The sequence below is a fragment of the Macrotis lagotis genome, chromosome 7 (assembly GCF_037893015.1).
Source record: "Macrotis lagotis isolate mMagLag1 chromosome 7, bilby.v1.9.chrom.fasta, whole genome shotgun sequence".
Lineage (NCBI taxonomy): Eukaryota > Metazoa > Chordata > Mammalia > Peramelemorphia > Peramelidae > Macrotis > Macrotis lagotis.
Window position 1 is genome coordinate 143,863,900 of NC_133664.1, and position 16,391 is coordinate 143,880,290.

General features: G+C 34.5%; 1 long non-coding RNA gene across 1 annotated transcript in view; it reads right to left on the minus strand.

The window, feature by feature from the left end:
- The window catches only part of LOC141493046 (uncharacterized), a 75,318-nt gene that overhangs the window by 759 nt on the left and 58,168 nt on the right, over positions 1–16,391 (minus strand). The window lies entirely within an intron of this gene.

Here is a 16,391-nt window from a genome sequence, read left to right on the forward strand (position 1 = left end):
TATTTTCCTTTCTGAGCTAAATTGTGCCATTGCAGTTAATGATATTCAATTGTTTCAATCATGTCTGACTCTTTGTGACTCCATTTGGGATTTTCTTGGCAGACATACTGGAGTGATTTACCATTTCCTTGAACTCAGGTCTTCCCAACTCTAGGTCTAGTATTCTAGCCACTGTGCCACCAAGATACCCTAAATTGTCCAATAAATCACCTTAAATAAAAGAAATATATGATCCCCAAACATTTTATTTCCCATGTCTAATTAAAGAAGAATTGTTATCTTACTAACAAGTCTCATAAACTCATGTATAATTAAGGGAAATTTATTATCTTGCTAATAAACCTTGCCAAACTGCAGGTCTCTGGGAAGTCTGTTATCTCTACAATGCTGGTTGTTTAAGAAAGTCTGGTCTGTTGTCCCTGTGACACTAACTAGTCATGCAGGTGGACCTACCAATGAGCTTTCCATAGCAACAAGATAGAAGGTAGGGTTGTTGCTAGCCCTGAATTCTGATTTCTATCCAACCATATTGTTTTCCATCAGCTATGATGCTGGAGATGTTTTATCCAATCATTCTGTTTTAAGCTTCTTGTTCTTGATTCTCTTCTATATCCCCAAACTATTTAAAGGCTAGCAAGCCCTACCTCATGATCTTTTGGCTAACTGAGAAGCCAAGAAAAGCATTTTTTGACAATTGCTAAAAATAGGAATATGTTCAGAACTTTGTGCTTCAATTTACTTTAATTTCAATTGTGACAATATTGCAGTAGCATCAAATTTAAAGAAATATGGGGCCACAAAGCAAGGATAAGTATCCCTGCTAAGGCATATTGACTTGGAAAATCATATATTACTATTTTAAATCATATTTTCTTAAACATTTCCCCCATTACATTTTAATCTGGTTATGGCTACCGTCAGGAGTGTCACAAACTGTATGTTGCTTCCTCTACATTATATATCTCAACTCAGAGAATCTGCTTAACCTTTCTTTCTCTCCTCCTCTACATACCATTCACTGTAACTCTAAGTCACTGGTGGGGGGGGGGGGTTAGGAGAAGGAAATTTCTCCCTGAATTTTACTCTGTTCTATTTTAATTTTTGTTAACAGTACTATTTTTTACTGCACAAACAGGTTCATTTTGCTTTGACTGATATTTTTATTATTTACTTTTGCATATATGTAAAAGTAACTTTCAACATTCATTTTTGTAAAGTTTTCTCCCTCTCGTCCTTCCCTCCTTTCTACCTAGGATAGCATTTGGATATATATGTACAATCATGTTACACATGTTTCATATTAATCATGCTGTGAAAGAAGAATCAGAACAAAAAAGGGAAAAATCATGAGAAGAAAAAAACAAAAACAAATTTAAAAATGGGAAAATAGTCTACTTTAGTCTGCATTTGTATTCCATTGTTCTTTCTCTGGACGAGGAAGGCATTTTCCATCTCGGGTCTTTTAGAATTGTCTTTGCTGTATTGTTGAGAAGAGTGAAGCCTATTATAGTTGATCATGGCACAATCTTGCTGTTAAGGTATACAACATTCTTCTGGTTCTTCTCACTTCACTCAGCATCAGTTTATGTAAATCCAGATTTTTCTGAAATCTGACTGCTCATTGTTTCTTATGGAACAATAATATTCCATTCTATTCATTTGTTCAGTCATTCCCCAGTTGATGGCCACTCAATTTCTATTCCTTTGCCATTACCCATTACAAAAAGAACTTCTGTGAATATTCTTGTACATGAGATTTCCCCCTGAATTTTATCATAAACATTTCTACTGATTTGAAAGAAGATTTGTGGCAAAATGTTACTCTCAAGTCAAAAAACATGCTGCAATGACAATATTTAAGTGATGATTGGATGTAGTTTCATTGTTTAAGTTTGAAGATGCAAAAAACTTAATTGGAACTTGATGGAAAAAGTGCCTCAATCCAGTGCAAAGATTGGTTATTACCTGTATATTATCTCTTCTTTTGGTAATTTTGAGGAAAGGGGGCATGAAAATAAGGATCATTTACCAAGTATTTGCTATAAAAATATTTATATGACAATCATTGGCATTTAGGTAGTACCTTAACACTTGCAAAATACTTTCAATTGCAGTAAATTAATTGAGCCTTGCAACAATCCCATGAAGTATGTACCACAGAGATTATCATCATTTCAGAGAGAGGGAGACTGAGGCTCAGGGAGATTGTGACTTACCCAGAACAACACAGTAAGAATTAGTTGAAGATAGCATACAAACCCTAACTATGCTAACTACAGCTCCAATATTATTTCTGCTATACTATGAAAGAGTGATACTCTGTAGCCATCCTCTTCACAAGGGAGTCCCTCCTGAAATGATGCAGGGTTCCCTTATTGACCCTTACTCTCTACAGCTGGGCTCACAGTACCATACTCCCCCCATGCACATGTGGCTCTCAGAGGTTAAATCCTTATTCAGGTACCCCAGTTTATTTCTAAGGAGAGGATCAGACAGAGAGAGGTCCAAGAAGACAGCCCTAATATGAATTTGGATGCTGAGTATAGCATGTAAAATAATGAGAATCAGTTCATTGCAAAGCATTATTGCAAGCAGTGGAAAAGAGGGGGAAGGGAAGAGAGAAAAGGGAGTCATTTTTACCACTTTAGCACACACACACACACACACACACACACACACACAGAGTAGAATTCACTTAAGAGTAGGACTGCATTGGGGAGCGCAGATTCAGAGGTCCTTTTAGAAGGAAGGGTGTGCTCCCATTGGAGGGAAGTATGAACTCAAGTAACCTTCTGAGAGTAGGGTTCTTATACTCAGATTTGGGGTGGTATCCTGGAACTGGTCGATTTGTAGATCAAGGATTAGGGCAAAATTTCATTTTTAGGGGACTGTTATCAGGGAGAGAGGAAAAACAATTTGATGGTAGATATGATTATTTGGAATGCAGAGCTCTACCAATCTTCAAAAAGTATTATTGTCAATATTTTCCCATGAGTATGTTTTATAAACTCACAGTGCCCCATAAGAAAGGACCATCATGATGACCTCAAGACCAACAGTATTAATCTTATATCAATGATTCTATATATAGATTCTATAAGTTACAGCTTCACTTGAGGGGACTATGAGACCCAATCTTATTCATTCACTGGATTCATATAGGCTTTTATAAACTGAGACAGTTTATTACTTGAATAGGACTCACTGGGATTCATAGATGCATAAAGGATCCATGTTTATATTTCAGGGACAACATGAACTTAGATGGGGAAAAAACCCTACATTTTAATTTTCATACCCAAGAAACCAAATTATTTTACTTTTACTTTGATTTAGAATGTATCCTTTCCCCTACAGTTGCTTTAGTTCTATGAGAAATATATAATTACTTATATTTTCCTGAGAAATTTTATGATTATTTCTAAATGGAACTTCCAAATTATTTCTATCAACTAAGTAGAATGCTGAGTTGGTTAGTCAAAATTTTGAGAGCTATTATAATCCACTAGAACATTTTGTATTAATTATTTTTCTAAACCATTCTTATATTTAGAGAGGTAAAATCCCAATACTGAGTCTTTTCTGTATAATAGTCATTTCCAGGTCACTGATGATGACTCATAGTTATCATGCTTTCCTAACCAGAATTTGACACATATGATAAATAATTTCATACATTACATGATTTCTTTGCAACTCAGAGAGGTCATGGTTAGTGATAATTTGGTAACTGCTAAGGATTAGCCATGGAGGTGATTTCTTGCCTAATTATATAATCTATCCTCATCACATAGCATGCTGTATTACATTTCAGTGTCATTTGCCTGCTTTTTAAAAGCAAAAAAGGTTGTTTGAAATAGTTCATATATCGATCAGCTTACTGAAAACCTGAAGAATAAATATCCAGGAACCAAATGCCCTGTGAAGAGTCTACATACATGCCTCTGGAAATCACTGTAATTCATATTTACTCAGAAACTGTTCCCTGATGAAAAAGGTTTATCCTGCATATGATTCGATCACAAAAAGCTGGTGGGGGAGAAACAAACAATAAGGAAGGCTGATAATATGCTGATCTTTAAAGTAATAACATAAGTCAGGAGAAGGGAATATTAATTCCCATCCCCTTACTTCTTCCTGTACAGATGTGAAATATGTAGTTGTCTTGGAGTCATTAACAAACCTACCCTCTTCAATAATGTTCCCTTCTGCCCTCCTTTAAAAAAAAATAAAAAACAAATAAGGAGATTGAATGTCCAGAAGACTAAGCAATTTGCTCAAGGTTACATACTTAATTAGTGGTATAATCAGGACTTGAGCTCAGGTCTCTAGACTCCTATCATTGCTTTCAATATTCCATTCTAGAGTACAAATTGTGGCATCTGGGATAATTCCCAGTAACCTTGGATATTTTTGCTTCTGATAGCTCCAGGTTGATAGCAGTTTCTTACCCATATCACTTTAATACTTATTAGAATATCAGTGATTTTTCATCAGTCAACAAATATTTAATAAGCATCAAACAAATAAGCATTTTTAAATGTCCAGTTAAGGTTAAGAAGTACTGGGCTAAGTCCTGGAGATACAGAGATAAAAATGAAATAGTCTTTGCCTTTGTAGATCTCAGTCTCTATCATAGTAGATACCATATATAAATAAATAGAAAATAAATGCAAGTAAATTTGAGGAGGGGGCACTATAGTGCACTGGAAGTTGGAAAAGGCCTCCAATTGGAGGTAATTAATCTGAACTTTGAAGCACTATGTTAGGTGCTAGGAATGGAAAGATAAAAATGAGACAGTTTTTGCTTTCATCAAAGCAGTACTTAGCCACCTTCAGTGTTATGATTTTGAGAACTTTGGGAAGGATTCCTTATCCCCTTAGTTCTCCCACATCCTGGATGATGCTTGAAATTCCTTTAACAAGAGGCAATCCCTTTCACCCTACATTAGAGATAAGGTTAAAAGTAAAAATGCTCCTGAAAGAAATAATAATCTGTAACACTCAGATTTATACTGTGGCATAAATAACAGGCCCCAGATATTTTCTTGAGAAGAAGTAGAATGGAGCTGAGAAGGACAGTGTACAGGGCACAGAAAGTAGAGGCTGAAGATGTTAAAGACAAACTTTAACAATTTCATGATTTATATTTTTGTATCAGTCTTGATTGGTGACATTACAGAATCTAAAGGTAGAGTAGCTTTCCAAAGATACTGAATCTTTGTTGCAAGAGACCTCACAACATTAGACCAATGATTCAGAACCGGAAGGGACCTTGTAGATCAGTTAGCCCAATTCTCTTAATTTTACAGAAGAAGAAACAGGCCCAGTAAAGTTAAAAAATTAACTAGCATGTATTTTTTGCTGTAGCAGGAAGTGGTGACATTGAAAGTAAGTTAACTTGGCTGACCCACTCTTCACTTTCAGATATAAGCCATATAAGCCAGGAAAGGATGAATCAAAATACCCACAGACCACGATTATGGCTCAGAGATTGGACTTTTTTCTAAAGCTAAAACTCTTCCTCCTCTCCTCCTCTTCCTTTTCTCCTCATTCTCTTCTCCCCCTCCTACTTCTCTCCTTCTCTTCTCTCTCCTTCCCTTTTATCCACTTAAATGGTTTAATCCATGGTTCCATGGCTCCTTTAAAGGCAGTGAATCAGCAGTGAAAATTTGGCTATTTTAGTCTTAGGTAGTAAAAACTTTCAAATTCCCTTGTTGAGTTCTGCTTTTGAAAGATTATATAGTTGTAACAAAAATAGATGATAGTTCATAAAATCAAGTCCCCAGTCAGAGATTCTCTAGCATGAGCCCAGAATTGGGACCCCTGACTTGAACTATAAAAGCTTCCTAGTAAATATACTGAATATCCAGAACTCTTCCACAGCACACTAATATTGCAAATAAATGTACACAAGGAAATTATATATATAAGTTGACTACAGATGTTTTTGAGTTGGTAAAATATAGTAGAATGAAAGAATACAGTAGAATAAAGCCACACATCCAAATGAAGGGAGAAGGCTCAATTTAATTCCTCTACATTCACCTGAAAGGCATGTGCATAAGATCAGAATTTCATACATAAGTTGCCAGGATCTGATCAAAGTAATCTATAGTTCTCCAGACTCCTCCACTGTCGTCTTTTCATCTCCTTACTATTTTTCTTAATTGGAGTATATAGGTAAAGAGTATATTCAAATAGAGGAGAAAGCAGATGGTATGGGCATCTCAAATAGTCTCACTATTATTTTTAATGGACAAAGGATGTTGCATACACATATATAGCATTTGCTACAGAAATGAGCACTACCTCTCTTTTTTATTTTCTGCTCCAGTCAAAAGGAACTATTCACAATTCCCAGATCTCATCCTACCTTATTCCACTTCTATGCCTTTACTGTCACAAATCTCATATATCCTATTCTTTAAGACTTGCTTCATGTGAATAGCTATCCTCCTCTTCCTATTTTTCCCTTCCTCTCAAATACCCCCTTTCCTTTAAAAATGATAATTCTGTTCTTGAATTCTCTCAGGCCCCTCTGTTTGACTTTTCCAATGAATCTATTTTTGATGGCATTGTCTCACCCTGATCTTACTATAAGTTCATTGAGGGAAAGAATTGTGAAGGGTTTTTTTTTTTTCATTTTAGTATACTTAGGCACCTATCACAGAATCTTGCATACAGTACTCATTTAATAAATGTCACTTGCATTAAGACTAGCTAACTATTACATAGCAAGTTGAGTAAAAAATGTCATTCTTAAGCACTTATTCTTATTACCAGGAACTAAGGGGTATACAAAGAAAGGCAAAAAAACAAGGAATTCAGTCTAATGGGGGAAACAACATGCAAATAAACTCTAGATAAACAAGATAGAAACAGCCTAAATTGGAGATAATAGGAGGAAAGCATGAGGATTCAAGAGAACTGAGAAAGGCTTTTTTTTGCTTCAAAATTTATACATTTTTCAGAAGATCAGCCTTAGAACTAGATGAAATTTCAGAGGACATTTAGTCCAATCTCCTCATTTTATAGATGAAGAAACTGAGGTCCACAGAAGTTAATTACCTTGCTCAGGAGTGTGCAGGTAATAAATTGTCAAGTCTGTTGGACATAGATTATCTGATGCCAAATCAAGCATGAACTTACATAGCACCACACAGTTTCATTTTTGTCTTTTATCTTTCCAGTACCCAAGGACTAATAACAAACATAAGGTTATTACAATGGGTTATCATCCTTGTCCCAATATTACAAATGAGAAAAACCAAAGATCTGAAAAGCTAAGTAACTTGCCAAAGTTCATATAGCTCACAACTTTTTGAAGTGGGTTTTGAACTCATGTCTATCTTGGCTCCAGGTCCACTGGATAAAATGACTTCTAGGATTCATAGATATAATCAAAATTGTTTTTTTGGTCTGGATAGATAAGGTCTTTTCTTTCTCATATATTTAAATACCTTATTTAATATCATCAAATCTTACCTGAGAAAGGTATTAAGATAAAGAAGAAAAGAGCTAAAAGAAGAAAATTGATCTTCATGGCCAAAGTAGATCAGGCTGAAATAATTGAAGATTAACAAAGACTAATTGAGTTAGGGTTTCAGAATCAAAATTTCTCTACTTAAAGAGATGCCCTAGTTCATCAGGATCTCAAATAGTAGGAACTTAAGTCAACTTTTAACTGCTATATGTTTATTGCTTCATGGTTTTTAATATAATGTCTCAACTCCTCACTGCCCAGCAGATACTTCAATACCCATTGTTACAGACAAGAATAGTTGCTATTACATACTTAGAAATCTTTACTCTCAACTTTGCTGACCTTTATCTGGACTCCATATTAGCCATTCACAAGCATCCTGGACCTTTCTAACACTTTGTGAATATGGGAAAGTTAAATAACTACTGAGCATGTTTCTTCATTTATAAAATGGGGATGACAACATCTGCACTCCATAGATGATTGTGAGGATGAAAAAGTCTGTAATGTAGAGTCAGGAAGATCTAGTTTCAAATTTCACCTCTAACACATACTGGCAGTAGCTTGATCTTGTCATTTAATCTCTCAGTGTCCCAGGCAATTTTCTGAGAGGATAAGTTGCAGAATGGCTGCCAATCAGAATTGAAAGAGGGAATTTTTTTATTATGAATTCTCTAAAACAATGAAATATATATATATATATGTATGTGTATATATATATATATATACATATATATATATGTATATATATATATATAGTTTTGGACCAGAATAAAAATAAAATAGAAGTATTATTATTATTATTATTTCTCTCTCTTCTGTTTTAGAGAGGACATGTCTTTCCTTCTTTCCAAATTCTTCCTGTTCTTAATCTGATAGCATCATAGATCTAGAGCTGAAAGGATCTTCGGAGGCAATATAATGCAACTAATTTTATATAGGAGGAAACTAAGACCCAGGGTGTTTGTATTGTGCCCAAAGTCCTATAAGTAGTAAGCATTAGAGATAGGATTTAAGCCCAGGTACTTTGACCCTAGAACCTTACTATGATGTCATAATGATGTCAAAATTCTATCAGAAGTTTGGCCAAAAAAACAAATTCAGGAAAAAAAAGACCAACTAGGAAAATCAGTTCATTCACCCCCTTTTATACAGTGTCATTCATTTTTGTTATCACTAACTACACCTAGTAATAGGACATTCTTACTAAAAAATAAATGCTTTGGAAAAGACATTTGGAGGCTTGTAGAAAAAGTAAACATGTATAAAATCATCATGAAGAAGTTTATTAGTTAAATGTATTTTGGAATGAACCTTAAACAGCTTTACTAATGAAGGTCTAGTCACTTGTTTTGTGTTATGGTCAAATCTGAGACACTGATAAAATAACTAGTGTAATTTAGAAGGGAAAGGAATCAGATACAGACCCCCATGGACCACTGAGTTTTATGTTTAGCTTAGCCACAAAGGGTAGATTGAGCATGGACTTAACTAATAGTTCCCTATGGAGATAGTTTTCACCAGCTGTATCACACAGCCTTCTTGGCAGAACATTGTAAAAAATAAGACTTTGATTTCATTGGTGTAGTTAGTTCTTGCTGAAGAACTTCCTCAACCAATGTAGATTAATACTTGCTCTGTAATTTACAATCCTAATGGATTGTGAAGTGACTTCCACATGGTCACACAGCCAAGATGTGTTAAAAGTAAACTTGGACCTCAGCCTTAGCAACTTCAATGGCAGCTTAGTATTTATCCAATATACTATGCTGCCTCTCCTAGAGGAAGGTGTAATAGAATATAATAAAGGAATCAAGAGTACCTATCACTATTCACAAATGATTAACATGAAGCCAGTCTTCCAAAATGCTAAAGCTGTCAAGGGTGATTTTTCAAAATGAATAAAGCCTAATTAGAAAGAGAATAAAACCAATAGACTTCTGCTGAACAAATTACATATGCAAAAGTTCTGGGCAGTTTATCACTGTGTATGATAACTGGTAATTTTTCCTTGTGAGGGGTTCACATTTATTTTGGAACTTTAAAAGTATGTGGAATAACTCTCTTTATTGTATTATGTGATGTAGGAAAGTTGGATGGGAATGATAGCAGTAGCTATAAAAGCCACACATACTATAGCAGTTTAATGTGACTGTTTACTTATTTTAATACTATGTCTATCAGTATTCTTAATTTAAAAATTAATATTCATTGCCTGAAAACATCTTTTTTTATAAAATGAATTATATTTTCACACTGGTTTATATCTTTTGTGGCTAAACTTCTAGTGAAATCCATCTACAACTGGTACCTCCACTTCTTTTCCTTTTATAAACCCTTTATGGTCTGGCTCCTGCCCTCATCATTTAACTGAAATTGCCCTCTCCAAAGTTACCAATGATCTCATAGTTACTATAATACTGAACACATACAATAAATACAAATACTATATCTAGTAGTAGTAGGAGACTATAGCTAGTAGTCTTTTCTCAATTCTGACCCTTCTTGATTTTCTGCACACATGTCAATCCCCCTCTTTTTTCTAGATCTGCTTTTCTACCTACCTGTCTGACCACTCTCCTTTGCTGGTTATTCATCCATTTTGTGCTCATTATACATGGGTGCCTCAAAGATCTGTCCTGGGTCTCCTCTTTTCACTCTGTACTATACTTACTGAACTCATCAGCTCTTGTGGGTACAGTTATTATCTCAGATAATTCCCAGAACTACATATCCAGTCCCAATCTTTCTGATGAGCTGTAGTCATGCATCTACAACTGCTCTTGGATGTCCTATAAGCATCTCAAACTTAGCAAATGTAAAGCAGAACTCACTGAATTTTCCCTATGCCCTCTTCCTTTATGAACTTTCCTATAATTTATTTGAGGACCACATAAGTATCCTAGTCACTCATGCCTGAAACCTCAGTATCTATTCTCAATTCTTCATTGACACTAACCTCATATATCAGATTTCTTGTCAAATCTTGTCATTTTTATTTTTTATGATGTCACTTTTACATGTCTCCTTCTTTCTACTACTTTCTACTGATATGAGAAAGGAGTGGAGGCACTTCTTTCTAATGGATTTCCTCCCTCACAGTTTTCCCCATTCCAATTTTTCCACCATTAAGCTGCCCAAGGTGATTTTTCCAAAGTGTACTTCTGTCTTTGTCACTCCCTACTCAAAGTTCCAGTGATTTCCTATTATCTCCAGGATTAAATATAAATCTTCTGTTTGGCATGTGAGGCTTTTCTGACTTCTTTCTACCTTTTCAGCCTTCTTAAACTTTACTTCTTTCCATGCACTCTAGAATTCAGATATACTGATCCACATGAAGTTCCACAAGCATTTGTCACTTTGTCTTCCACTTCTTTGTCTTTGCATTGGTTATTTCCTATGCTTGGAAGGCTAATCTTACCACTGCTTCTTAGTTCCTGAACTTTTTTTTTTTAGTTAGGTTAAGTGGCTTGCCCAAGGCCACACAGCTATGTAATTATTAAGTGTCTGAGGCCGCATTTGAACTCAAGTACTCCTGACTCCAGGGCCAGTGCTCTATCTGAACTTTCTTTAAGATTCAAATTACATTCCACCTTATTTAGTGTGAACCTTAAAACTATAAAAACCTTAAAAATATAGGATTAAAAGATTATTACAGAAAATATAGATTAGATATTTTTAAGTTTTATTCTCTAACATCTTACCTCTAACCCATAAGTGGTGGCTGTTGAGGTAATGTCTACACCCAAACTGTCAAAGAGTGAAATTTTTATGCAAAAATTAACACAAAATTAACCAAAAAATTAACTTGTGGACTGACTATGAAGTTTGCACAATATTAAGTTGCTCCTCAAAGACTATCATCCTTTTACAGTACTATCTGACCTTTTGTCTCTCAGCATCCTGACCATTGTCTTCCTGAGTTTGTAATTAACATAGAGAGAGATACCCAGGAATCTTAATTTCTTACTTATTGAGTACTCTCTAAAGAAATCAATCTTTTATCAGAAATACAATTTTGAGAAACTTATTATACTTTGACTGTAGAAAGCCGTTTTAGTCCCCCTATCCCACTAATGCCTTCCCCTTTTAGATTACTTTCTTCTACTCTGTATATTTTGTATGTACTTAGTTATTTTCATGTTGTCTCATTTCAATGCCCCCTCCTGGATACACAGTTTTTGTCTTTCTTTGCTTAGTACAGTAGCAAAAGTACAGTATACATAATAAATATTTAATAAATACTGAATAACAAATGGAATGATCAAGTGATTTCCATTATTGAGAGGCAGGATGATTCAGTGCCAGACTTGGAGTCAGGAGGAGATGGATTTGAATCATACCTTTAACATTTATTAGCTGTGTGATCTTCTCAGAACTTCTGTAAAATTGAGGATAATAAAAATTACAAGAAAGAGATAAAGTATGTAAAACTCTTTACAAACATTAAAGCATTATATAAGCACCAGCTATTATAAGACTGGAGATTTTTTTCCTATTAAAGGGAAAATATGCTCAAAATTAAGTTTAAAGCTTTCAGCAACAAAATGACTAAGATTATAACTAACCAGGTGTTATGAATCAGGATTCAAAAAGACGATTTCAGATCCTGCATGTGGCACTTAGTAACTTTAGGCAAATAGACTCCCCAAGCCTCAGTTTCCTCATCTGAAAATTGGAGATGATAGCATGTATGTCACAGATTTTTTTATAAGTATCAAATAAAATAATATGTATAAAGTGATTTGCCAACATGGTAAATGCCAGTATTATAGCACTATCTGAATTTTGAAACATTTTTTAGACAATAACATCTCTCCTATATCTTTTATAATTTTACTATTGTTCTGTAATGTATTGGAATGTTTCACATCCCTGACTCCTAACTCAAATTTTCCAGTCTTATAATTCTTGTTCCTTCTTTAAAAAAATTATACACAGGGAAGTGGTATGTGTTTATTTACAAAGTTTGAAAGAAGTAGATATCATTACTTCCCCAGTGGTCTAATATATAATGTATTTTAGATTTTAAAAATGGCTTAGGTTCAGTGATTTTAAGATCTATGAAAGGAAAATATTGACCTATGTTACCAATTCTTAAAGTTCAAAATTGTGTAAAATGAATAATTGATTTCTTTATTATGCATCTATTCTTCATTAGTGCCCTAAAAAGTAAGTATAGAAAGAAGGTAACACTATCATTGAATCTAATCAAATTCAAATGAATGAGTTAAAAATACTTGTGTACATACTTATATGATCATTCTCAAAAATTACAGTTATCATTTGTTATCCTAGATTGGTGGGTCTTTTACCCTAGTTTGGTAGTGAAAGAAGAGTTGATGACAGAAAAATGATACAAAATGGTGCACCATACTTGAATGTCAGATGGAAAGATGATGGAGGGGTTGCTTCTCGATGAGTCTGGCTGCTAAGTTTACTCACCCTGCTCCCTGACAGTGACCAGACATCTGAGAGTGGGAAAAACATTTATTTCATGAACTCTAATTTACATCATCAGCTCTACATCTGTGGCTGAACCAAGATACTTAGTCTAGAATTTCTGTGTTATCTAAAGACCTGAAATGTGAGTGAAACTTCCTTTAGAAATCATGTTGTATTGTTTTCAATATGTTGCCTGTTCACAGGGGAATTACTGATGGTAAATAAACAAATTCAAATTGTGTATTTCTTACAACTGGGCTCACAACAACTTCTGTATTCTCTGGGAGATGTCTGAGATCTGTAGCAAAGGAGCTACAGTAGAATTGTCTAGCAACAGTAAGAGCCTAGTTGAGGTTGTGTGACATATATTTATAATATACCCAATCAGAATGATTATGTGAGTCAGGAAATTTTGTCTTGAGTGCAGACAGACCAAAGAAAAAAGGCTGGCAAGTCAGGGAGTAAGGGAGGGGGTTGCACGGGGGCATAAGAAACACAGGACTACACAAATCTGACCCAAAATCCATAAGTCAATTAGCTAATTCCCAAAGTCTGCCCACAAGGCAGGACTTTTATAGGGGCATAGAACAAAGCCAGCATGATTTATCTGAAGCAAATTAATAAGTAATTATAACAGTGACTAAGGGAAATTCACATCTAGACCGCATATACCTTGCTTTATAGGCATAATCAGAGATATGATAAGAGAATTACAGACTCAAGAAAAAGAGAATAGTGTGAAATTGAACAGGATCTTCAAGGATAGAAAAAATAGGAAAAGGGGGAAAGACTGGCAAATGCATAGGGAGATGAACTGTGAAAGAACCAAGAATTGGCAGGATGGGAGATTTTTTATATAAATAAAAAGTAGGGTTTAGAATGGGAATAGACAGAGAGAGGTAGAAAACCCATATTCAGTAAAAGAGATTTTAGAGATCATTACCAATGAATGGATATGATGTATTTGTGGATGAGGGCAAGATCAAGGGCATGACCGTCTTTGTGGGTGACTGGGGTGGGTTAGAGAAGTGTCATGGGAAGAGTTTAAGGAACTGAGTAGTCAGGACATTTTAGAAAGAATCAATAGGAATGTTGAAAACTTTAGGTTTGAAGATAAGACATGGGTAAGAGAGAAAATTGGTAAGCCAGATACTGAACTTGTTGAGGAAGCAAAGGGAGTAAACTGTGAGTCTGTAGACAATAGCTACCAGGATTTTTATTGAATGATAGATATGAATTGTATGAACTTCAAAAGGAGTAGAGTTGAGTGGTGGAGGTAGGGTTCCAATTAAGGGAGAAATAAAGGTACACTGGGGAGATTTATGATAGGTTCATATTGGGTTAGATGGTTGCTGAGGTCCTTTCTAATCAGGAGAACCTTTTGTGATTCATGAGCTCCTTAATAGATGGTTATCTATATGAGAGCAAGGACTATATCTATCTGTCTGTCTATCTATCATCTATCTATCTATTTATCTATCTATCTATCTATCTATCTATCTTAAAAGATAAAGTACTTTAGAGAATAGAGTGCTGGACTTAAGAGTAAGGAAGTCACTTGTTTTCAAATTCTACATTCAGCTATGTGATATGGGACAAGTCACTTAACCTTTTTGGAGCTCAGTTTCCTCATCTAAAAATGAAGGGGTTGGACTCTATGAACTGTAATGTTCATTCCAGATTTAAATCTAGGATCCTTTGTCTTTGTATTCTCAGAACAATACAATATAACCTAGAACAGAGCTATTTAAGACAATGCCCCCCACAAAGGAAGTGGTATAAATGATGACAACACATCAAAGCCTTCTATTGGACATTCTAATTGATTAAACTTTTTAGTCTTCAATCAAATTTGACCTCTCATCTTATCTGTAGTCTAATGATTATCATAATTAATAAACAGGATTAAGTTCTTTCACTTATTGCTAGAAGTAGTTTCTGAGATTAAAAAACATCAAAATGCTATTACTACCTGATATTTGGTAACTGTTAGGTAAAAATGTGCAAAGTTTGACTTTATTCTCTTATATTATGAATTATTCTTCCTCTGGGATACCTGAAAACTAGCTCATAAAGACATAGTTCATACTATCTCAAATTTTTTTTTGGCAAAACTTGTCTTAATAAATCATTTTAGGCATTGTAATTTTTAGATGTTCAATATGGGGGAAATTATACTGACTGTCATAAAAATGATAAAAGATTCTGTCCTACTCACAATGAGCTTATATTCTAATGGAGAAGGAACAGCAAAGAAGCAAGATCTGAATTGAGAAGAGAGTCCAGATATAATTTTGAGAATTGCTTGAAGGTCTCCAAGACTTGAGTACTGAGCTTTGGAGAATAAAAGCAATCATAAGAAGGGGAAGCATTGTTTCTCCACCATGGATACCCTCCCCTTATGCAATATAGTTATGAGGACCTAAAATAAATAGAACTGCAGGGAGACCATATGCTGATTGCAACTGTTATGGGCCTCAACTGTGTACTGTGTATCCCTGTTGATTAGAGAATAAGCATTATTGTAGTCAGTAGACTGTCTAATCCAAGCTGAATCTGAAACTTGAGAATCCTCTGGGTTAATTCATTAATACAGAGAAAATATATTTACTGGGGTCCATTGGGAAAATAAATCAGCAACAGTATTTGGGCTTAATGAAACAAGTATCTGCCTTTAGTGTTGTCTGTTTTCAAAGGAAAGCCAGTCTTCCAGAGGGCAATAGGCCAAGTGACTAGAAAGTGAAGGTAGTTCAGTCATAGAAAAGTTGGAAGGGGGTAAGAAGAAGAACATCTCACCACCCTGCCTACCTACTTTTCAGCTCAGCAAAGAGGTGCCACCACTGTTACAAAGCAAATTTCCAAAACTAACACCACAGAAAATTAATAATTTAAACAGAAATCAGACGAGTCATCAAAGATTTTCCATGCTCCTGGCCCCACCAAAATCCCAAATTTGGTTCACATAATTTTACAGCAGAGTTCTTTCAGACTTTCTAAGAACAAAAATCCTTGTTACATAGATCATTCATAAATAGGATAAAAGATGGAAATTACCTAATATCTAAAGCAAATATGATGCTCATTTTATAATCAGATAACTATAGCTTTAAAAATGAGAATGACAGATAATTTTTCCTTAATAAAATTAGGTTTAAAATTTGGAATGGGAGCCCAGACCTGTGATTCCTTCAGTTCAAAAGTGCTAATTAAATTTTATTCAGTGAATACTATATTACATTGATAAAATTATTCATTGCAACCAAGCAGAGTTTATAGCAGGTTTGAAAATTTGTTCAGCATCAAAAAATTATCAACTAAGTAAAAGTATAAATAATAAACTTTAAAAATCTATATTATATCAATTTATTTTGATAAAATATAATATTCATTTATGATTTTTAAAACTATTAAAAAACATAAGTATAAAGGGAATTTTCTGAAGCACACTTATGCAACAGAG